Raw genomic sequence first — 26,619 nt, 5'->3', positions numbered from 1 at the left:
ACCCATTTTCCCACATCTGAGGGGTCACGGGTGCGAACTGTGTTGCACATGTGGACTTGGCCCTGTTTGATTGCCGGATGCCCTACCTGACGCCAACCTTGATAGAGGGATTTAATCACTATTGCGTGTTCTTGTGGTGGTTAGTAGTGTAATGTGTTGCCTGAATATGAAGAGGAAAGTGTTGGGAAAAGCACTAACACCCAGTCCCCGAGCCAGAAAAATTAATCAGACAAGATCAAAATCACCGATACGGCTTGGAATCGAACCGAGAGCCTCAACACTGACCATTCAGCCAAAGAGAAGATAAATAACTAATACTAACACAATTAAAATATGTTATAACTGAAATTAAACTAAAATAAAATTCCACCCCAGGTAGACAAAGGCGTACATAGTTACACGATCGTACATTTAATTATAATAATATTAATAATAATATAATAACTTATTAAAGACGTAGAGAGATTCCGTGGCTCACGCGGCAGCGCACGAGCCTCTCACCGCTGGGTTCCGTGGTTCAAATCCCGGTCACTCCATATGAGATTTGTAGTGGACAAAGCGGAGGCGGGACAGATTTTTCTCTGGGTACGCCGGTTTTTCCTGTCATCTTTCATTCCAGAAACACTGTCCCATATCATTTCATTTCATTAATCATTGCCCTAAAGGAGTGCGATAGGCTTCGGCAGCCGGCACAATTCCCATCCTCGACGCTAGAAGGGAGCTTCATTCATTCCAATCCTGACCCGGTCAAATGCCTGGAAACAGGCTGTCGATTAAAGATATAGAGAAACAGAAGAGGATAATTTTGAGGAAAATATATGGTCCAGTCTACTCAGAGGAAACCTTGAGGAATTCCCCTCTTAATTATTACAGGGTCAGATAAAGCTTCACCTACTCTAATTCTCTGAGATCTATTTTCTAGAAACATAGCAACCCATTCAGTCACTCTTTTGTCTAGTCCAATTGCACTCATTTTTGCCAGTAGTATCCCATGATCCACCCTATCAAATGCTTTAGACAGGTCAATCGCGATACAGTCCATTTGACCTCCAGAATCCAAGATATCTGCTGTATCTTGCTGGAATCCTACAAGTTGAGCTTCAGTGGAATAACCTTTCCTAAAACCGAACTGCCTTCTATCGAACCAGTTATTAATTTCGCAAACATGTCCAATGTTATCAGAAAATATGCCTTCCCAAAGCTTACATGCAACGCATGTCAAACTTACTGGCCTTTAATTTTCAGCTTTATGTCTATCACTCTTTCCTTTATACACAGGGGCTACTATATCAACTCTCCATTCATTTGGTATAGCTCCTCCGACCAAACAATAATCAAATAAGTACTTCAGATATGGTACTATATCCCAACCCATTGTCTTTAGTATATCCCCAGAAATCTTACCAATTTCAGCCGCTTTTCCATTATTCAACTTTCGTATCTTATTGTAAATATCATTGTTATGATATGTAAATTTTAATACTTCTTTAGTATTAGTCACCTCCTCCATATGGACATTATCCTTGTAACAAGCAATCTTCACACACTGCTGACTGAATACTTCCGCCTTTTGAAGATCCTCACATACATACTCTCCTTGTTCATTAATTATCCCTGGAATGTCCTTCTTAGAATCTCTTTCTGCCTTAAAATACCTATACATACCCTTCCATTTTTCACCAAAATTTGGATGACTGCCAATTATGCTTGCCATCATGTTATCCTTAGCTGCCTTCTTTGCTAGATTAAATTTCCTACTAAATTTCTTCCATTTCTCCTTATTTCCACAGCCATTTCTAACTCTATTTCTTTCCAATCTGCACGTCCTTCTTAGTCTCTTTATTTCTCTATTATAATACGGTGGGTCTCTACCATTCCTTACCACCTTTAAAGGTACAAACCTATTTTCACATTCCTCAACAATTCCTTTAAACCCATCCCAGAGTCTGTTTACATTTTTATTTACCGTTTTCCACCGATCATAGTTACTTTTTATAAACTCCCTCATGCCTGCTTTATCATCCATATGGTACTGCCTAATAGTCCTATTTTAAGACCTTCCTTTCCATCACATTTATTTTTAACTACCACATAAACATCTAATACCATCTATTACTTCGGTTTCTCTATAGAGCTCATCTGGTTTTATCACCACCACGTCCAGGATATTTTCCCTCTACTTGGTTCCGTCACTTTCTGAATCAGTTGTCCTTCCCATATTAGCTTATTTGCCATTTGTTGGCCATGCTTTCTGTCGTTCCTTCCCAGTTGACATTTGGTAAATTCAGATATCCCGCTACAATCACATTCCTTTGCATGTCGTTTCCCACATAGCTGATTATTTTATCAAATAATTCCGAATCCGTGTTAGCGCTACCCTTTCACGGTCTGTACACTTCAAAGACATCAAGTTGCCTATTATCTTTAGAAATGAGCTTTACACCTAGAATTTCATGTTTCTCATCTTTAACTTTTTCGTAGCTTACAAATTCCTCTTTCACCAGAATGAATACTCCCCCTCCCACCATTCCTATCCTTTCTGATCTATAAAATCAGGGTGCTTTAGGGCCGTCTTGTCTGAATTGCTCCAGCAGTTGGGCGTGCGACTTGACAGGAGGCAGGGGCAAGGGCTGCTTGATGAGGATCCAGCGACAAAAGGTAATGGCAGAATTTACCTAGATATGTGATGGCGCCTGCGGATAGGTTGAGGGGAAGGTCTCAATCATTTTCCTTTAATGTAATTTTGTAAACTGGTGGTTTTAATGTAGAATTATCGGCGAAGTCTGAGGACTCTATTTCTATTCCCTAATCCGCCTCCCGACGCTCTTTAACAATATTAACAGGAGACAAGAACTCGATATAGCATCGAATAAAAGTGTATTCGAGAGGTGTGTAAATAGCCTCTTAAAGATAAGTTGATGTGAAGGGATTATACCGCCATCTTGACCCACGACGACTTGGCTATGAATATGGACATTCTTATGGTTTTCGATTTGGACAGTTGTTATTAGTAGGCTGTGTACCTAGAATTTCATGTTTCTCATCTTTAACTTTTTCGTAGCTTACAAATTCCTCTTTCACCAGAATGAATACTCCCCCTCCCACCATTCCTATCCTTTCTGATCTATAAAATCAGGGTGCTTTAGGGCCGTCTTGTCTGAATTGCTCCAGCAGTTGGGCGTGCGACTTGACAGGAGGCAGGGGCAAGGGCTGCTTGATGAGGATCCAGCGACAAAAGGTAATGGCAGAATTTACCTAGATATGTGATGGCGCCTGCGGATAGGTTGAGGGGAAGGTCTCAATCATTTTCCTTTAATGTAATTTTGTAAACTGGTGGTTTTAATGTAGAATTATCGGCGAAGTCTGAGGACTCTATTTCTATTCCCTAATCCGCCTCCCGACGCTCTTTAACAATATTAACAGGAGACAAGAACTCGATATAGCATCGAATAAAAGTGTATTCGAGAGGTGTGTAAATAGCCTCTTAAAGATAAGTTGATGTGAAGGGATTATACCGCCATCTTGACCCACGACGACTTGGCTATGAATATGGACATTCTTATGGTTTTCGATTTGGACAGTTGTTATTAGTAGGCTGTGTACCTGATCTTGTTATATTTTGTTATGTTTGTTATATTTTATTATGAAAGTTTACGTTGGTTAAATAGTCTGTTGGCAGTGCAAGTGAAATTTGCTCAGTGTAGCTGTATCTTGTGCTTTGTGAATAAATAAATAAATAAATAAATAAAAATGTAGTGTAAGGAAACAAAGAGTGATGACACTCTGTCGTTTCCCATTCAAATTTGCGATGGGTGAGGAAAGTTTTCAACTTCAAAATTTGGCAAATCTTGTCTCGGCTTTAAATCTCCTCCTTCAGTCACAATTTTTAGTATAGGATTAGCCTCCGTATCATTGGGCCATAAGCCCACTTACGTTTATAGCTATTTCTATAAAGAGTGCAGGTGTTTCGCCTGCTTGCCTTTTGTTTATGGCCTTTTATGTGCAACCTTTTCCTTTTTACTATTAAGGCCAAGTAGTATGAGCAATGACGCCCATGTATATTCTGTAACTGTTTCGGCGCTTTGGTTACCTTTAGGAATAGTGCTTAATGTTCTGATTATAGTGGAGCAATCGGTGAACACTTTTAAGAAGAGTCACCCGATTGGTGATTATGTGTATCAAAAGAAATTCATTTACCTCTGAGAGGCTTGACTATGGTATTTTGGAGCTTAGACTTCTGTGTAATGTAACCGCTAAGAGCAAACTTTGCTCTTATAAAATATTGTACCTGTGCGGAACAATTATGCTCTTCTCTACAATTTTGTAATTACCGCAAGTTTTTGTACCTGATGTTAGGATTTCTAAGTCCCCGGTATTGTTAGAGCTGAGGAGCTATTTAATACCTTGTTCTATTGTTTGTTATTCCTTCACATTCTCTATCTCTCAATTTTTATAAAGGAAAGAAATAAAATTGGTAAATTTGATATGTTAAATCCTGCTGTAAGTATTTCCCTGTCCAGCCATTAAACACAGGCGCTTCTTACTCCTCTGTGAGCCACAGAAACTGCGGAACAATAATAATAATAAATAATAATAAGTAATAAATGATAAATAAACAATAAATAAATAAATAATAATAAATTATTATTATTATTATTATTATTATTATTATTATTATTATTATTATTATTATTATTATTATTATTATTATTATTATTATTATTATTATTATTATTATTATTATTATGTCAGATACATAAAAAACAGTTACAATAATTTCAAGTAACATTTAAATAATCTTGGACCAATACAACGCTATTTCGACTCCTCTCTTCGTAGCTCGATGCAGGTCATCTTGCGTGCACAAAGATGGACACAGCGGACACTGAAGCATATGCTGGATGGTTTGATCTTCTCCGCAGTCACACTTGATGTTGCCATTGATGAAGCCCCATCTTGCCAAATTAACTTTGGACATTCCCACTGTAATGATTAAGAGGGGAATTCTTCAAGGCAGTATTATCGGACCTTTATGTTTTCTTATATATATAAATGATATGAGTGGGGGAGTGGAATCGGAGGTAGGGCTTTTTGCGGATGATGTTATTCTCTATAGAGTGATAAATAAGTTACAAGATTGTGAGCAACTGCAGCGTGACCTCGAAAATGTTGTGAGATGGACAGCAGGCAATGGTATGATGATAAACGGGGTTAAAAGTCAGGTTGTGAGTTTCACAAATAGGAAAAGTCCTCTCAGTTTTAATTACTGCGTTGATGGGGTGAAAGTTCCTTTTGGGGATCATTGTAAGTATCTAGGTGTTAATATAAGGAAAGATCTTCACTGGGGTAATCACATAAATGGGATTGTAAATAAAGGGTACAGATCTCTGCCCATGGTTATGAGGGTGTTTAGGGGTTGTAGTAAGGATGTAAAGGAGAGGGCATATAAGTCTCTGGTAAGACCCCAACTAGAGTATGGTTCCAGTGTATGGGACCCTCACCAGGATTACCTGATTCAAGAACTGGAAAAAATCCAAAGAAAAGCAGCTCGATTTGTTCTGGGTGATTTCCGACAAAAGAGTAGCGTTACAAAAATGTTGCAAAGTTTGGGTTGGGAAGAATTGAGAGAAAGAAGAAGAGCTGCTCGACTAAATGGTATGTTCCGAGCTGTCAGCGGAGAGATGGCGTGGAATGACATTAGTAGACGAATAAGTTTGAATGGCGTTTATAAAAGTAGGAAAGATCACAATATGAAGATAAAGTTGGAATTCAAGAGGACAAACTGGGGCAAATATTCATTTATAGGAAAACGAGTTAGGGATTGGAATAACTTACCAAGGGATACGTTCAATAAATTTCCAATTTCTTTGAAATCATTTAGGAAAAGGCTAGGAAAGCAACAGATAGGGAATCTGCCACCTGGGCGACTGCCCTAAATGCAGATCAGTATTGATTGATTTGATTTGATTTGATTTGACTCGTGATCTCAACCTATTGAGAGATTTCCAGATTGTCCAGCTCTCATTGCAACCGGGTGGCAAACGTTCCTCAACCGCCATCTGCTCAGAGCCTTGGGGGATCTTCGTCTTCCATAGCTGTATCCTTGCCTTCTCAGCTAGTACTATAAGTTCCTGAGATGTTCGTAGGAAGCTCTTCCTAGATTTCAGTCTCTGTACTGGAAGCTCATGTACATGCAATAGATGAGTACTTTCGTGCTTAACCTTTGTCCTTTCCTTATTTGCAGCTACTTCTCTTCGCACACCGGGTGGTGCTATTCCTGCAAGACGATAGAGTTTTTCAGTTGGAGTAGACTTTAGACAACCTGTAACAAGTCTGCAGGTCTCATTAAGTGCTATGTCTACAAGTCTGGCATGAGATGAATTATACCAAACAGGGCAGGCGTATTCCGCTGCAGAATAACATAGTGCCATGGCGGAAGCACGAATAGTTTTTGTTTGACTGCCCCATTCTGATCCAGATAATTTACGTAGAGGATGATTCCTGGTGGAAACTTTAAGATTAGTGTTCATGCAGTGTTTTTTGAATGTAAGAGCTCTATCAAGCGTCACTCCTAGGTATTTTGGAGTGGCACAGTATTGTAACTCAACACCTGACCACACTATATGCAGCTTACGATGAGCTTCCCTGTTTTTCAGATGAAAGGCACAAACTTGTGTTTTCATAGGGTTAGGCCTTAACTAGTTTGCCTTGTAATAGGATAACAAACTTTCGAGGGCGATGGTTAGATTCCTTTCCACTGATTCAAAGTCTGTACATTGTGTTGCCAGATCATCAGCATACAAGAAACTTCTGCTATTTGAAGCTACCGGCTGGTCATTCGTGTATATATTAAAGAGGATTGGTGCCAGCACACTTCCTTGAGGTAAACCGTTTCTCTGTGTCCTCCACCGACTGCGCTGTCCTTGGAAGTCCACAAAAAACCTACGGTTCTGAAGAAGGGTTGCGATAAATTTGGTTATCTTAATATCCTTGGTCAGATTGTAGACTTTAACTAACAGAAGTTGATGGTTGACGATGTCATACGCTGCAGTCAAATCTACAAAGACTACACCTGTCACCGTGTGTCTTTCAAAGCCATCCTCAACGAATTGTGTGAGATTCAGTAGTTGTTCAGTGCAGCTCTTACCCGGACGAAATCCAGCTTGTTGTGGTATGAGGAGAGGGTCAATCATGGGTTGAATGCGATTTATGATCATCCTTTCCAGTAATTTATATAGATGACATAAAAGGATGATTTCCTTCCTTGCCAGGTTTGAGCAATGCAATTACCCTACTTTTTCGCCATGTCTTTGGTATCTGACCTCTGCTCACACATCTATTGAAGAGTTGCAGAACCCATTCTTTGGTTTTAGGCCCAAATTTCTTTATCTATTCTACTCGAATGTCATCTAGACCCGCTGATGTTCCATTTTTACATTCTTTGATGACTTTTTCCAGCTCCAACATGGTGAAGGGGGCAGTGAGGTCACTTCTTTCTTGAATTTTCCTCTGTATTGTTGGCCTTCGGATTTTATTGGTTGCTTTCCCAGTTAAGAGCAGTCGGTGTGCTATCTGATTTGCAGTGACATTGGAATGTTGGGTAGTCTTCGTTGGATCATTGTTAAGGTGTTTCAATACTCTCCAGGCTTTATGGCTATCTCTCGTAAGATCTATACTTTCAATAGTTTTCATCCACTGATTCCGTTTTGATGTTGTCAATGATGACATGAGATTGTTCCCAACTTCCACTGTCTTTTCTCCTAGGAGATTTTCTTCAAACAAAGTTGCATATTCCGTAAGCCGGGCAACAAGGTCTGACGTAAGGCCAGGGACATACCACGTCCGACAGCCTCTAGGTATGGACTTTCTGGAGCATTTCTTTACGGCACCAACAAAAGTATCGTAACACTCTGGTGTTGGCTGGATGATGGACACTTCAGCATCTAACATCTCTGCAAACTTCGACCAGTTTGCCTTTTTGAAGTTATACCTCCTACGGAATGGAACACTCTGTGGTCTGACTGCTGCATAAATCTGGCACATTATTGGTCTATGCTGCGTGTTAGGTATTGGGTTGCAGACATTCTTTACACATTGTTGGCTAATATTATTACTGCTGAAAATCAGATCAGGGTTATATCCTCGTCTCCATCTACCACTGTTAAATGAAGCTGGTAGTTTAGCATCATGAATGAGAGTTAGGTAGTTTGCTTCTGCCCATTCTTGCACTGCTATACCACTCTCATCTTCGTATTCATAACCCCACACATTACTATGGCAATTGAAATCGGCAATTACTATTTTCGTGTGTTGATTCTGAAAACTGGAAGGATTACTAACAGTAAATTCAACTCCAGGTGGCTTATACAGAGAGGAGATGGTGCAGCTACCTACTTCTATAGTGAGGACTTCAATATCATTTTCCTCCGTGAAGGCTGTGGACTGAAGCTGAATATCAGGTCGGACAAATATGGCACTTCCGTACTTTTGGTGTGGCCGTTCAACAGCTAGACGCATTCCATTAATTTTTGGTCTACGCATTTCACTACTTCTGTGTGTCTCCTGTATGCACAGTATGTGGCAATTGTGTTGACTGCATATATTTTGTAACAGTTCCTCTTTTGTTGAAGATATACCTTCAATGTTAATAGATATAACCCTTAACTGTGGTCCTGAAAAGGACCGTGAAGATTATGTTTCTGGTGTGAAAGGATCAGCCGTCAGCACATTTCGTAATAATGTCTGACGTTGCCCAGGGTACACCCGATTGCTACTTAAATCTCTTTTTGCCATAATTGCAATCTTCGTGAAGGTTCCTTTCATGTATCCCATAATAATAATAATAATAATAATAATAATAATAATAATAATAATAATAATAATAATAATAATAATAATATTAAAAACACGATCAATGAAAGACTAGAGCTGCATTGATCACTGAGGAGTGAAGCTGTTTGGGATTGCTTTCCTTACCGAGCCAGAAAGCCCTATTACAGCACGATAAACATTATGAATGAATTTTTCATAACATCCAGATCCACAAGATGGTGATTATTGTTTTAAGAGGAATTAAAATTTTACAGCAATCTTCTATTAACACTAATCAGAGAAAAAAATGTCCGACTCGTTGGCTGAATGGTCAGCGTACTTTCTTTAGGTTCAGAGGGTCCCGGGTTCGATTCCCGGCCGGGTCGGGGATTTTCATCTTCATTGATTAATTCCAATGGCCCGGGGACTGGGTGTCTGTGCTGTCCCCAACATCTCTGCAACTCACACACCACACATACACTATCTTCCACCACAATAAAACGCATTTACCTACACATGTCAGATGTCGCCCACCCTTACAAGGGCTGCACTGGGCTAGAAATAGCGACACGAAATTTTTTTTAGAGAAAAAAAGGACGAGATTCTTCACTTCGAAAATATAAGCATAGAGAAAAGAAAAGGAAGTGTCACGAAGGGAGTGAAAATGAACTCCCTCGGCCTCTGGGGGTTGGTAAAAAGAGTTGACCAGGGGAGGTTTTTCTTCTTCTGTTGCAATTTGCTTTACGTCACACCGACACAGACAGATCTTACGGCGATGTTGGGATAAGGAAGAACTGGGACTGGGGAAGAAGCAGCCATGGCCTTAATCAAGGGACAGCCTTGGTATGAAAATGAGAAATCACGGAAAATAATCTTCAGGGTTGTCGACAGTGGGGTTCAAACCCACTAACTCGCGAATGCAACCTGATAGCTATGTTGCCCAAACCGCACAATCACTAGCTCGATACCAAGAGAGGTCGGATACGAAAGATGAAGCTGACGATGCCGGACTCAGCTAAGGGAACCGTGGTCGCCAAGTTGAGAGCCCCTGATCCTGCACTCACCCGTACCTCAGCAGTTTCCACAGCCATAAATAATAAGACTTGAACTATCGAGTGGCTGCGCGGTTCGAACCTCATTGTCGGCAGCCCTGAAGATGGTTTCCCATTTTCATACCAGGCAAATGCTGGGGTATATCATAATTAAGGCCGCGCCGCTTCCTTCCCAGTCCTAGCTTTTCCTAATCCCACCGTCGCCATAAGAACCATCCGTGTCGGTGCGACGGAAGGCAAATTGTAAAAATAAAAAAATAAAAAAATAATAATAATTGGCTTCCGTGGAAGCTATATTTTGCTCTGCTCTGTATCATGAATCAAATGAAAAGATCCACAGCTCTAGCTCTTCGGGCAAGCAACTCAATGTTGAAAAAATCCTGCTGGTATAAACTACGAATTTGTGGTAAATAAAATATAATAAAGTAGAGAATATATTCTTTATTTATTCCTAAAGATTACAATCCCTTTCTTAATCATCGTTATCTGGTCGACTAGATTAGCAGTTAGCCTTTTTCTACCACTACGATCGCTAATGTAAGTCAATACAGAGCTTCACTAAAGCTCTTGTAACTACATTCTGTGGACTTTGAAAAAGAAATCAAAAGCGGCTAAGGGTATTGAACCAAGGAACATATAAGTTAATTTGGCTAAGATTTGAATAAAGAAACAACCGATTTTAGGCTGTTTTTCCGAAACTGCAATTAGGCCGTAAATGATTTTCGAAATTCATTTTTATTTTCATTTTGCTAGAGCTTTGAAACCTTTAGCCCTTGAACTTTCGGCACAACTGTGGAAATTGCTTAATTTTATATTGTTCATAGTAAGTGGACCCCTCCTTCTTCTGCCAAGAACTGTTTTCAATATTACAACATTGCGTTCATCAAGAAATGCCAGCAGGTGATGTTGTCGAAAGAAAAATTGCAGTCACTTTGGGTTTGACATTTCACATGTACACATATTCAGTCAGAGCATAGTAACTAAGAACACAATTGACCACCACCATACGTAGGACTCTCAGAATTTTCCTTCTTATCCTCTGGGAAAAAATATTTGAACAGATGTATACTTGTCACCGACATTTTTTTCAAAAAAACCTTCCGTTTCAAGCTAGAAGTATATCATCAAAGCAGATCCTGAGTGGACTGTAGGCGGTTTTTAAGACCTTCAAAACATGAGAGCGGTGCAAAGTCCCCAAGCTCTCGCGTATGAAACACGCAGTGTGCCCTTCATTTGTTTTGATCTGTGTTCCCTTTTCTGGGAGCAAATGGGTTATTTGAAAGTGTTGAGCAACCAGTAGCGATGGGGGGGGGGAGGTTATAGTTACAAAATGATGATAGAACACAATAAAGGTTCATGTGTGGCACGCGCAAGTGAATTATGTTGATATTCTGATCGAAGTCTTCTTCTTATTATTCTACTGCTTTTCCCACACCTTGTGGGATCGCGGGTGCGAACCGTGTCGCACATGTGGATTTGGCCCTGTATTACGGCCGCATGCCCTTCCTGACGCAACCCTATATGTAGGGATACAATCACTATTGCGTGTTCCTGTGGTGGTTCGTAGTGTGGTGTGTTGTCTGAACATGAAGAGGAGAGTATTGGTACAAACACAAACAACCCGTCCCCGAGCAAGAAGAATCAATCACACGTGAATAAAATCCAGGACCCGCCCGAGAATCGAACTCGGTACTCTCTGAACCGAAGCCTCAAAGGTGACCATTCATCCAAGGAGTCAGACTGATATTCAGATTGCAGTAAACTACAATCTTACATTAAAATACACAATAGGAACGATATGACCAAGGACAACAGTTGTACAACGAATGGTATTTTCACTTTACAATCTAAAATCCAACTTTCGACGTTTCTCGGAAAATAGAATCAACAGATTTGTTGGTTCTACAATTACATCTCTGATTGTTTATTTAGTTTATTGTTAATTTCTGTGTCCGTCTCTGTGATGTAGTGGTTAGTGTTAGCTGCCAACCCCGGAGGCCCGGGTTCGATTCCCGGCTCTGCCACGAAATTTGAAAAGTGGTATGAGGGCTGGAACGGGGTCCACTCACCCTCGGGAGGTCAACTGAATAGAGGTGGGTTCGATTCCCACCTCAGCTATCCTGGAAGTGGTTTTCCGTGGTTTCCCACTTCTCATCCAGGCAAATGCCGGGATGGTACCTAATAAAGGCCACGGCCGCTTCCTTCCCTATTCCTTGTCTATCCCTTCCAATCTTCCCATCCCCCCGCAAGGCCCATGTTCAGCATAGCAGGTGAGGCTGCCTGTGCGAGGTACTGGTCATCCTCCCCAGTTGTATCCCCGACCCAGAGTCTGAAGCTCCAGGACACCTTGAGGAGGTAGAGGTGGGATCCCTCGCCGAGTCCGAGGGAAAAGCCGACCCTGGAGGATAACCAGATTAAGAACAAAAAGAATTTAGTTTCTGTTTATATGCTTTTTGTAAAATTTCCATGGGGTTTCTAACGCCCCAGTAACACACACACACACACACACACACACACTTTCCGCCCTCCGCGTGCCATGCCCTTATGAGCAACAATTTTATTCTATTGGATAATGGTATTAATGTAAATGGGATGAAAAGACAAGTTGTAAGTTCCACAAAGAGGAAAAGTCTTCTCACTTTTTCATTACTGTGTTAATGGTGTGATAGTGCCTCATGGGGAGCACTTTAAGTGGCTAGGAATGATCTTCATTGGCGTAATCATATCAACGAGGTTGTTACGAAAGGTTACAGATCTCTGCACATGGTTATGAGAGTATTTAGGGGTTGTAGTAAGGATGTAAAGGAGAGGGCGTATAAGTCTGCGGTAAGACCGCAGACAGACTATGGTTCTAGTGTACGGAACCTACACCAGAACTACTTCATACGAGAATTGGAAAAGGTTCAAAGAAGAGCGGCACGGTTTGCTCTGGGTGATTTTCGACAAAGGAGCAGTGTTGCGAAAATGTTGCAAACGTGGACTAGAAAGGCTTGGTATGTTCCGAGCTGTCAGTGGAGAGATGGCGTGGAATGATATTAGTAGACGAATAAGCTTGAACGGAGCTTTTAAAAGGAGAAAAGAGAAAGGAGTTGAACTAACTTAATCTCACATACAACCATTTTCAAACCACCACTGGGGCTTTTTTAATGACAACATGGGGAAAATAAAAACAATTATGAATGCAGAAAAGATAAGGGTGTTAATTGTTTGTTGAAATACGAACATCTATGTGTATGCCCATATTTACCAAAACGTCACTTGATCTGGTACAGAAAGATGTGAATGTATTCCTGACATCCACACTACACAGATGTGAATTTCGATGGATGTTAGAAATGCTTGTACAAGCCTTGCCGACGTGACTGCGTGGGACTCGTGCTGGAATGTTACGCTATCAGATCCGCAGCTTGCTGGCAGCTCGAATCCCGTCATAGAGGAATTTCTACCGCAGATCCGGAGCTTCAGTGGTTTAACATAGGCCTGCTCATGATACACTGAGCCATAGGCGGTAGGCTGTTCTCCGAAGGTGGGACAAGGAGGTCGCATATTCCGACGACTGCTTTTAAGTAAATATAAAACCGGCCATAGCCCGTCTCGCCCCGAAGTTCACCGGTTCTCACCGACCGTGATTTTCGGGCGTTAATCGAGTAGTCCAACTCGTTTCGGGTGTGTAATGTTAGTTGTAATCAATAGTCCAACTCGTCGTGGATATGTAATACTAGCTGTAATGAATAGTCCAACTCGTCGTGGATATGTAATACTAGCTGTAATCAATAGTCCAACTCGTCGTGGATATGTAATACTAGCTGTAATCAATAGTCCAACTCGTCGTGGATATGTAATACTAGCTGTAATCAATAGTCCAACTCGTCGTGGATATGTAATACTAGCTGCAATCAATAGTCCAACTCGTCGTGGATATGTAATACTAGCTGTAATCAATAGTCCAGCTCGTCGTGGATATGTAATACTAGCTGTAATCAATAGTCCAACACGTCGTGGATATGTAATACTAGCTGTAATCAATAGTCCAACTCGTCGTGGATATGTAATACTAGCTGTAATCAATAGTCCAACTCGTCGTGGATATGTAATACTAGCTGTAATCAATAGTCCAATTCGTCGTGGATATGTAATACTAGTTGTAATCAATAGTCCAACTCGTCGTGGATATGTAATACTAGCTGTTTTTTTTTGCTAGTTGTTTTACGTCGCACCGATACAGATAGGTCTTACGGCGACGATGGGACCGGAAAGGGCTAGGAGTGGGAAGGAAGCGGCCGTGGCCTTAATTAAGGTACAGCCCCAGCATTTGCCTGGTGTGAAAATTGGAAACCACGGAAAACCATTTTCAGGGCTGCCGACAGTGGGGTTCGAACCTACTATCTCCCGAATACTGGATACTGGCCGCACTTAAGCAGCTGCAGCTATCGAGCTCGGTAATACTAGCTGTAATCAGTAGTCCAAATCGTCGTGGATATGTAATACTAGCTGTAATCAATAGTCCAACTCGTCGTGGATATGTAATACTAGCTGTAATCAGTAGTCCAACTCGTCGTGGATATGTAATACTAGCTGTAATCAATAGTCCAACTCGTCGTGGATATGTAAAACTAGCTGTAATCAATAGTCCAACTCGTCGTGGATATGTAATACTAGCTGTAATCAATAGTCCAACTCGTCTGGATATGTAATACTAGCTGTAATCAATAGTCCAACTCGTCGTGGATATGTAATACTAGCTGTAATCAATAGTCCAACTCGTCGTGGATATGTAATACTAGCTGTAATCAATAGTCCAACTCGTCGTGGATATGTAATACTAGCTGTAATCAATAGTCCAACTCGTCGTGGATATGTAATACTAGCTGTAATCAATAGTCCAACTCGTCGTGGATATGTAATACTAGCTGTAATCAATAGTCCAACTCGTCGTGGATATGTAAAACTAGCTGTAATCAATAGTCCAACTCGTCGTGGATATGTAATACTAGCTGTAATCAATAGTCCAACTCGTCTGGATATGTAATACTAGCTGTAATCAATAGTCCAACTCGTCGTGGATATGTAATACTAGTTTTAATCAATAGTCCAACTCGTCGTGGATATGTAATACTAGCTGTAATCAATAGTCCAACTCGTCGTGGATATGTAATACTAGCTGTAATCAATAGTCCAACTCGTCGTGGATATGTAATACTAGTTTTAATCAATAGTCCAACTCGTCGTGGATATGTAATACTAGCTGTAATCAATAGTCCATCTCGTCGTGGATATGTAATACTAGCTGTAATCAGTAGTCCAACTCGTCGTGGATATGTAATACTAGCTGTAATCAGTAGTCCAACTCGTCGTGGATATGTAATACTAGCTGTAATCAATAGTCCAGCTCGTCGTGGATATGTAATACTAGCTGTAATCAGTAGTCCAACTCGTCGTGGATATGTAATACTAGCTGTAATCAATAGTCCAACTCGTCGTGGATATGTAATACTAGCTGTAATCAATAGTCCATCTCGTCGTGGATATGTAATACTAGCTGTAATCAGTAGTCCAACTCGTCGTGGATATGTAATACTAGCTGTAATCAATAGTCCAACTCGTCGTGGATATGTAATACTAGCTGTAATCAATAGTCCAACTCGTCGTGGATGTAATACTAGCTGTAATCAATAGTCCAACTCGTCGTGGATATGTAATACTAGCTGTAATCAATAGTACAACTCGTCGTGGATATGTAATACTAGCTGTAATCAGTAGTCCAACTCGTCGTGGATATGTAATACTAGCTGTAATCAATAGTACAACTCGTCGTGGATATGTAATACTAGCTGTAATCAGTAGTCCAACTCGTCGTGGATATGTAATACTAGTTTTAATCAATAGTTCAATTCGTCCCATTTGTGAGAAATAAGAGTTAACCTGAAGATAAAATATTCCCGCGCATTTTGTTCAAGCTTGGGACTACACAACCATTTAGAAGTTGATACAGCTAAAAATGTATGTATTGATAAATTTATTATTTACGAACACATGGTAGTGTACATATTAAAATGCAAAGCAAACTAATATCACTGTTCTGTACATCACATTTTAAATGCAATCAAAAACTGATACAAAACGATTTAAAGTGTAATAAGAAAAAGAATGGGATATATTTATATAGGAGAGATCCCTTTCTACAAAAAATAGACCCTTGCCATGATCAGACATATGTTCAGAGCAAGATGGACGATTCCACGCTTCTTCGCCAAAGTTTTACAATATATTTGCGTTGATGGAGGATCAGATTTCACACATTGTTCTGTCAGAAATAAAGGGCTCATGTAGCATCCTCAAAAACACGCATACATACATAACAATACTCTCTTTTGACCTCAAAACTTCGCAGGGACTATAAATTGTACCGGTACTCTCCATCCTTGCGGTAACTTGCTTTTTGTAAGCAAGAAGGTGTAGTGTATGATAACACAGTTTAATCATAATGATGTGACATTTCTTACACGAATTTTGATTGTAAATGACTTTCATTTTTGTACTTTTCGACCTGACTTTATAAAAACTTTTCTTCTTACGCATATAAGAGTATATTTAAGGATCACGACTTCAGGGACAGACAAAATACTGATAAAGTAAACTCATATCCTCGCCCCAAATCGAAGTGAACAGCATGTGCCATTTTATCCACATACCGGTCCTCTTGCCATTCTTAACTCTCTGGCAGTACGGGGAATCAATGAGTCAATCAATCGTTGATGATCTGCTTTTAGGGCTGTCACCCAGGTGGCAGATTCCCTGTCAGTTATTTACTTGGCCGTTTCTTAAACGTTTTCAAAGAACTGGGAAATTTATATGACATTTCCCTTAGAAAATTATTCCAACCTCTTACACCTCCTTCTATAAATTATTTTTCTCCCCAATCTGTCCTCTTGATTTCCAACTTTATCTTCATATTATGCTCTTTCGTACGTTTAAAATCTCCGCCCAAACTTATTTTTCTACTAATGTCATTCCATGTCGTCTCTCCACTGACAGCTTGGAACATACCACTTAGTCAAGCAGCTCGTCTCCTTACTCGCAAGTCTTCCCAGCCCAAAGTTTGCAACTCCTTTGTCGGAAATCATCCAGAACAAATAGTGCTGCTTTCCTTTGGATCTTTCCCAGTTCTCGTATCAAGTAACCCTGGTGAAGGTCCCATACATTGGGAACATACTCCAACTAGGGTCTTACCAGAGACTTATACGCCCTCTCCTCTACATCCTTACTACAACCACTCAATACTCTCAGAACCATGTGAAGAGACTGTAGCCTTTCTTAACAACCTCGTTAATATAATTACCCCAATGGAGATTTTTCTTTATGTTAATACCTAGGCATTTACATTCATGCCCATGAGGTACTATCATCCCATCGACACAGGAATTATAACTGAGATGGCTTTTCCTCTTAGTGAAACTCATAACCTGACTTGTAACCCCGTTTATCATCATACCATTGTCCATCTCACTACATTGTCTAAGTCTTCCTGTAGTCGCCCACAAACCTGCAACTCATTTACTGTGAACCCGGGCCAAGAAGGCTGGAAAGAATACTGTTGAGTGATGATTACTGTATTCTTCAACGCAGGAGAGATAAGGGAAATACACGAACGTCATCTGGCGGGGAGACGGGTTCGTGACTTAATAAGAGAGCGGCTATTTGTTTATCTTTGTGAAAGGACTGGGAACGAGATACGCAACGCCGGAGAGCCTTGCAAAGATATGAGACTCTTACAGTCGAAATATATTTTGGACAACACATGTGACGTCAGTGTTCAACATCTCACTTTAAAGTGTTACTTTAGCATGTCGCCATTGGGTGACGCAGAGGCGCCGCCATTTTAAAGTATGATGCACAGCGAGCAATTAGTGTAGTTCTGAATTTCTTCTTGGCAGCAGTTAATGCGAGGTCTTTCTTGATTCTTCTCTGTGAGTTTTACTGGGAAAGAAGAGTAAATAGTGAACATGTGGTGCGAATAAGAAAGAAGAGTGTCTTTCTTTCGCAAAATGTCGCAGCAAACGGACAATAAATGGCTTAACATTTTCGAAAGATTATTACATAATATAGAGAAGCTTATCAGAATTCCAGAAAGTTCAAGAATACCAACACCGAGTGTCAGAAGGCTCATCGGGTGCGTTTCAAAATGCATGCGAGTAAGCGTCGCGAGGCGAGTTCCGTGCATCTGGAGCGCCAGCATTTGCCTGGTGTGAAAATGGGGAACCACGGAAAACCGTGTCGAGGCCTGGAATTCGAAGCCCCTATTTCTCAAATGCAGGCTCAGCGTTACGTGGCCGAAACCGCGTTATTTCTGATTACCTAAGACTACTTAATTACTTACTTACTAACTTACGTACGATAAATCAATCAATTATTGACTTTTTTTTTTGTTAAAAATGAAGTCATGTTTTCCAGTGTTGACTTAGTTAAATGTAACAAAGGCTTTTCAGTCTGTCAAACACACAGCAAATACAATGTAAATTAAAACACTATAAACATATCTGTAAAACACACACTAACACTAGAACGAAACATGTCATTCTTTGTATGTTAGTGTGTGTTTTACAGATATGTTTATAGTGTTTTAATTTACATTGTATTGCTGTGTGTTTGACAGACTGAAAAGTCTTTGTTACAATTATTGACCTGCATTTAGGCCAGTCGCCCTGGTGGCGGATTCCCGATCAATTGTTTCCCTAGTAATTCCTTAAATGATTTCAAGGAACTCGAATATTTATCGAACATTTTCCGTCATAAATTTTTCCATCCCTTAATTCCTCTTCCTGTAATGAATGTTTCCCCAATTTGTCCTCTTGAATTCCAATTTTATCTTCGTGTTATGATCTTTCCTGCTTTTAAAAAAATACCACTCGTACTTATTCGTGTACTAATGACATCACTCACCATCCCTCCACTGACAGCTCGGAATATATTACATCGTCAAGCATCTCGTCTCCTTACTCGCAAATCTTCCTAGCCCAAAGTTAGCAACATTTCCGTATCACTACTCTTTCGTCGGAAATCACCCAGAATAATCGTGCTGCTGTCCTGCGGATCATCAGTAGTTCTCGTATCAAGTAGTCCTGGTGTGGTTCCCCTACACTAGAACCATACTCTAACTGCGGTCTTACCAGAGACTTATATGCCCTCTCCTCTACATCTATACTACAACCCCTAAATACTCTCATAACCATGTGAAGATCTGTAACCTTTCTTAACAACCTCCTTAATATCATTACCCCAATGTTATCTTAACATCTAGGTACGTACAGTGATCTCCATGAGGTACCATCACACCATCAACACAGCGATTAAAACTGAGAGGACTTTTCATGTTGGCGAAACAACCCGACTTTCCATCCCGTTTACTTTCGTACGATCGTCTGCTTCCATCTCACAATATTGTCTAGGTCTTTTTCAGTCACTCACATTCCTGTAAATGGTTTACAGTATATCATCGTTTGCAAAAAGTCTTAGCTTTGATTCCAGTTCTTAACTCATATTTTTTATACACCGTCCTGCTGGTCCCTCTCTTACTCGTTACGAGATCAGATAATGCTTCATAGTTGTATAATGTCCACCTCTGTTGTGTAGCTGCCACTCCCGGAGGCCCGGAGTACTGGAACGGCGTCCACTTAGCCTCGGGAGGTCAACTGAGTAGGGGCGGATTCGATTCCCACCTCGGCCATCTTCGAATTGGTTTTCCATGTTTCCCACTTCTCCTCCAAGCAAATGCCGGAATGCTACCTAACTTAAGACCACGGCCGCTTCCTTCCCTATCCCTTGTCTATCCCTTATAATCTTCCCAATCCCCCACAAGGCCCCTGTTCAGCATAGCAGGTGAGGCCGCCTGGGTGAAGTACTAGTCCTCCTGCCCAATTGTTTCCCCCGACCCAAAATTCTCATTCTCCAGGACACTGCCCTTGAGTTGGTAGAACTGGAATCCCTTACTGAGTCCGAGGGAGAAACCAACCCCTGATGGTAAACGGATTAAGGAAGGAAGAAAGTCGAATAATAATAATAATAATAATAATAATAATAATAATAATAATAATAATAATAATAATAATAATAATAATAATAATAATAATAATAAAGCTTCTGTACTCTTAGATTATTTAAAATTACTTTCAAAAAGAATACAGCAGAGTTCACGATTTATACTACACGAGGGTGCAACGTATCCATCCGCCAATATGACAAGCACCGCTTGCATTTCGATGTATAAAGATGAAAGCAGTAGACGACACATTTACATTTTAAGCGGTGCGGAGAAGATTCTGTGCGGACTGTACCGTCTTGGCTGGCGAGCGCTGATAAAGGAACACATCTCGAGTTATGACCCTGCGCTGCAATCCCAGAACAGAGTGCACTAATCCTCAGGGAGCGACATTTAAATGTTCCTAATTATGAGGACAAGTTGAAGTGTCACGGACGATAAGAACAACAGCAGGTATAGTCTGTCGACTAGGAAAGGTGTTCACCGACAAGTGATAAGTACAGGTAAAGGGGGCCATTTTTAGCATGTTAAAATTAGAAATGTAACATTTTGATTTGTATATTTAGCATTCTGCCATCATCATCATCATGATATTCTAAAGGGTAAGCCTTGTCACAGCAGCCATAGATGTCTATCTTGAGCCAGGATTTTCAACTCGTTGTAGGTCTTGCAGTTCATCCTCTGAAGCAGGTTTTCGAAATAAGAAACTCCTCTTTTTCCAGCAAATCTCCCTTCAGTGATGTTACAAAGGAACTCTTCATGCCACAGAAGGTTACAAATAAATTTTATTTTCCGTTTCTCAATTTCAGTTATCAGATTCCGTTTTCCTCCAATCTCTCTAAGGACTTCGGTATTGTTCTTCATTACAGTCCAACTTATCCTCTGCATTCTTCTCCAGATGCACATTTCAATTGCCTCTAGTCTTTTCTTTCCTTGCATTCCTAATGTCCAGTTTTCGCAGTCATACAGAAGCACACTCCATACAAAGGTATTTACAAAGGCCTTCCGAGTTTGAATATCTATAATTATGTTTGTTGGCCAGCAAATGCTTTCTATCCTCTGAAAACCGTAAACGTGGTTAGTGGGACGTAAAGCAATTATTTTTGTCTTGGAAGGCTCTGTTTGCCATTACTACCCTTTTCGTGACTTCTGTAGCCTCTATAAATGTTTAATTTAGCACTGCACTGGAATACCTTTCGACTCACTACAAGAGAAATCAACTCAAAACGAATCCATTCAAGACTCAGGTTTATACTTTACACCTCAGAACCAGGGAAGCTCAACATTAGCTGGGGAAGACATCGCCTGGAACAGTGTTTTCCCCCAAAATACCTAGGAGTAACTCAGGATCGCATCTTACATGACACATTGTATGCAAACCAAACAAAAAGTCTTCGTAAACTGATAGGGGCAAATTGGGGCGCCCATGGTCAGACCCTACGGACAACCGCATTAGCTCTGTGTTACGCCTCTGCTGTGTACGCTAGCCCTGTATAGTATCATTCAGCTTATGCGAAACAAGGGGATACTGCTCTCAATGAGATATTCAGAACAATTTATGGCTGCATGATATCTACACCTCTTTATAAACTATACACTCCGGCAGGAATATCCCCTCCTAGTGTACGTTGTGAGGTCATAGCACAAAGTGAACGAACAAAGTAAGTAAAGGACCAAGCTCACCAAACTCCAACGGGTCAAATCGAGGAAAGTCTTTGTGCAGACAACAACAATGCTCACTGTAAAACCTGACAGCCAGGACACAGCCATGGCAATCCACTTTACGAACAGAGTGGATAAGGGCCACAACACCAACTGGGAAAAGTGACGATCACTCAACAGACTTCGGAGTGGGAGGATATCTACACGGTTCAGGTGTCTGCGAATTTTGGGAGAGACAAACAATGTTGCACTTACGTACCTTTCAACTCTGACCATAGTCTTTCATAAGGAAAGATTTAAGGGTAGGCTGTGTTACTGCTATGAAAGTGGCCAAGATCATCTAGTCCGAGACATTTGATTTATTTATTCTTCTATTGCAGGGGTTCTCAAACTTTTTCGTTCGTGGCACACTGTTTCGCTATGCTAAATATAGCGACACACCCCCAACATACAAGTAACTATGCCTGCTTTAGAGGAATTTCGAACGCTAGAGAGCAGTCTTGAAAGAATGAGAACCCTCGCGGAGGGTGGGCGAATGACTGGAACGTTAGTAGAGAAATATGTGGATCACTCCCGAACCCTAGTGGAGCATATATAAACCATTCAACGCTCACCTGAAGTTAGTCAGGTTTCACATGTAGGCATCTGTCTATTTCCGCCTATGTGGTTTTGTCCTGACCCTTACTACCCGATTACACCGCTATTTGATACCCATCAGCACATCTGGCTTGGTAACATGCTGAGCATGGGGACAGGCAGCTCCCACTTCTCCCTGCTATTCTTTTCGTCTTCTTAGAACTAATAGCATCTCTGGGGCAATATATAATATATAATAGTGACGATTGCCACGCGGGGGGAGCGATTTCCCCCCCCCCCCCCCGCCCGAAAAAACTTGCAGCTAGTTGAGTACTTCAGTTGGAAACGGAGAGATGTTTAAATGTAGTACACAACTTGGTGCAATTGATTGTTGAATAAGTCACAATGTTTGGTGTTATTATAAATATAACATGGAAAAGTTCGCAGCAGAGCAGTTCATCGTCCGGTGCTGTGCGCAGGTACCAGGATTCTTATTTAAGCTTCGGATTTACATTTACTGAGTCTGGAAGTCGTGAATTTCCTGAGTGTGTTGTATGTGGCGAAAAATTAAGCAATGAATGTATGGTTCCAAGCAAACTAAAGAGACACTTGAAAACGAAACACAGCACTTGGAAAATAAATGAAGTTTATTTCAGTCGTTTACTCTCTTCTCAAATTAAAGAAGGCGAGGCAATGAATAAAATAATTACAACTACAGAAAAAGCGCTAGTAGGTAGCTATAATAATTGCCAGGAGTATGCAGTCACATACAGCAGCAGAAACATTGATTTTAGCTCTTTGTATAGAAATAGTTAAATCCATGTTACGAGAGGCTGCCGAGAGGGAGATATCCAAAGTACCTTTGTCAAACGATACAATTGCTGATGTCAGCTGATATTAAAAACAAGTGGAAAAATTACGTGACTGTAAAAAATTTACACTTCAACAGTACGAATCAACAGGCATAGAAAAATCAATCAATGAGCTACATAGATATTTAAACAAAGAATCACTTACTGAACAGTTCCTATCCTGTAAAGAATTACCTCTGACGGCAGCAGGATCAGACATATATAATTCTACTACAGCGACGCTGGAAGAAAATGGACTGAGTAGAAACAATTAAATTTCAGTGTGCACTGATGGAGCCACAGCAATGACTGGTGGAATGAGAGGTTTTACTTCAATGTTGAAGCAATACTTCCCGCACATTGAATCCACGCATTGTTTTTACATCGGGAAGCTTTTGTGTCAAAAACCATACCTTCAGATCTAAGAAACGTAATGAGCTCATTTGTTGAAATGGTTAATTACATTAAAAGAAGAGCTCTAAAATATAGACTCCTCAAAGTAATATGTCAGGAAGCAGGAGCTGTTCATGAATCTCTAGTTCTTCACACCGAAATTCGCTGGTTGTCCAAAGGAAGTGTACTTTCCAGATTGTATGAACTTAGAAATGAGTAATTACAAATATTTGCCACAGAGAAACTTGAGTTTTCTGACCTCATTAGCGACAAAAGTTGCATACTATAACCTTCCAATGTATGTCAGGATGAGATTGGTGAACACATTGGAAGTTCATGTTGAGAAATAATGTCAATGAAATCTTGTCCGGTTATCACACCTCCAGGTGAATTTGAGTTCAGTTGACTTGTCTAATTACGTGAACGGCATCGCTGAATTGAAGATATCGGCGGATTGATAACAAGCTCTAAACCCCGTGGTGCTTTGGAAATATTGGTAGACAATAAAACATCGTGGAACATAGGGCAGGATTAAATGAATAATACACATTCCTCAAGTAAAGTTTCTGAAATGCATGAACGGTCGAATATCAATGACAGAATATTACTGAGGGCCATGAAATGTGTGAATAATAAGTTTATATGAGAGGGCCATACCTTGTACATCTAGTCTCGCACGATTCGACGATCGAGATGAAGAATGAAACTGTCGATTACTAACCTAAATACGAGGCAGCAATTATTAAATAAGTTCCTTTGCTAATACAGCTGATTTATACGAGATCGTTTCGCATTATGTGTCAAATGTTTCCAATTGTCAAGAACATATGGGAGCTGGAAGCATAGAAGAATTCCAAAAAGCAAACCGTCTGCGATTATTATGTTGTTGTAGAATTTGTTTTATCTCTGAGGAAGTTGACTCTCAATCTGTATCTTAAAAGGATCGGAAGCGAAAATTCGTGGGAGAAAGATTGTGTTGAAGAGATATATTAGCGTGATATTGGCATATTATAAACATATATTATATTGTAAAACAAGATATCCTGTTATCGAAAAACATAAAGGCAAGTGTGTTAATTGAACTGTAAAATTGTATCAAGGTGTATGACCCTGTCCTAATTGATATCTCTGAGTTTCAGGTAACATGGAACCGTCAGTTATTGGTTATACATATGAGATGACTGCACGTATTAACATGAACAACTAAAATAGAGGGACCTCGAAGGATCTGGCCAGGAATGTGATGGACACTAATGGATAATATTTATAGTTGAGAGCTGAACACGGAAGGTGACACCGTCGTGGAGCAACAATCCAGGATGAGTACTTGAATATCGTCTATATATTCCGCCATGTAGTTGCTTATTTTAGATGTAGAGTAGTATTCATTTTTAATGTCGATTTATGACATGTATAATTTTCAACTTGAAGGCGACCGTTATTTGTTAATCATTGCGTTGTATTACTTATGATCGTGGCGTCTAGTGCGGTGAGTCAGTCTATGTTGTGATAATATGCGATGGGTCGTGTGAGCTTTCTTTTAATGTCTTCTAGCAAGGATTTACGGAATGATTTTCGGCATCGATGATATTGGTACCGTAATGGTGTTATTGTGATAAACGTTAACTTAACTCGGGGCTCAAAATACCTCGGAGGAGCTCGGTATTTGCGACGTGCGATTCTATGGTCTTCAAATATTATGTGCTTGTGCAGAAATACGGTGTTTGATAATGGAAGTGTGATATTATTGTGGTGATATGGTGTTAATGCGGCAACATATTTAGTAGTCTTTGACGTAATTGCCTGAATAGATTGTTCCTAGGTATTGTGAATTCGCTGTGCATGACGATTTGTGCGACGTGATAAGGTGTTTGATACGGTAGGATCTTTAAAAATATGTATGTGGATAATGAAATGTGGATGGTTATAGACGTGTCATTAGGATTGCGTATTTTATGATGATGTAATGTGAAGGTCCTGATGATGGCATTGGCGTTAGGAATTGTGTTGGTCATGCGTGAATTTTGATGTTGTTGTGATGAATGATTTATTTAGGCACGAGGCCGTATTTAAGAATAGTGTTGTAGAATTTTGCACTCACGAACACTAATAGATGGTCGTCACATTATCCTATTTAAATACAAGATTGACCAGAGCGCACGGTATTAAAGGGATGTTTAGGATCTTCACAAAATAAACGGTAACGTAAAGATATTGGGTCATGTCGTGAAGGGGAATATGATCTCCTATGGTAAGTAAATCATTTCTTTGCTAGTTCGATATTTTGTAGATCATTTGAGTTGATGCCTAGTGCTGATGTAGTTATTTCAGGCCAAACTTCGCAGTGGAATCCGGAGGCGCAGAATCAACGTAGTTAGAGAAGGTTATTGTAGATGCTGCAATGTCTATTGATGTCCTTTATCTAGGTGCAGTCTTCGATGAATGTTCGAGAGGATCGAGTCTGCCTTTTAAATGCATGATTTTGATGGATGACATATTATGCTACGATCCTGTGTCTTTCAAACATTTCTCTTGCATTTATGATGATTTATGAATGTGGAATAACGGTGTTTTCAAGTTGCTAGGTAGATAGTTTACCGATAAATAATGCGATGATTTAAATTAGAATGACGGAATATTATGAGATATTTGAGTAGGAACAGTATTCTGAAGTGGACGATTCAATAATTCCCAGTTATTTATTTCGAAATGCGTGATGGATAATAGATCTTTCACTGTAAGCCTTCAGCAGAGGGACACTTTGTCTCTTTTGTTTTTCGATTTTCTCTTGATTGACAATGTTATAATTTCTTTGTAACAAGAGCATGAAGTTAGGTGTTTATTTCAATTTTAACGTAACATTTTTTTTTCCTTTCTATATCCGTTTGTGTTGCTAATAATTTGCTCATAATGTAATTGACATTCGAAGTTATTTGAGTCATTAAACGGAAAATCCTTCCATAAATGAAACATTTCACAGAGTTCTCATTTGATGTAGCGTAGGAATACTAAGATAGTTATTTAATTTAGGATAAAATGAAATGATGGTCAATGTATCTTGATGAATATGCCAATATCCTAGATCTCTTAACATTCTGTTGCGGAATATTCACGTAATTTTTAGGCAGGAAATGACGATTACTTTCTACGTTTAAACCACGATGATAACAGTCCACTATATAAACCTGTGACCCGACTCGTCGGACTTGCACGTCCCTAGAGTGGAGGCTTCATGGAT

This window comes from Anabrus simplex, chromosome 5 (assembly GCF_040414725.1).
Source record: "Anabrus simplex isolate iqAnaSimp1 chromosome 5, ASM4041472v1, whole genome shotgun sequence".
In the NCBI taxonomy this organism is placed as follows: Eukaryota; Metazoa; Arthropoda; class Insecta; order Orthoptera; family Tettigoniidae; genus Anabrus; species Anabrus simplex.
Note: the sequence above shows the minus strand (reverse complement) of the source record.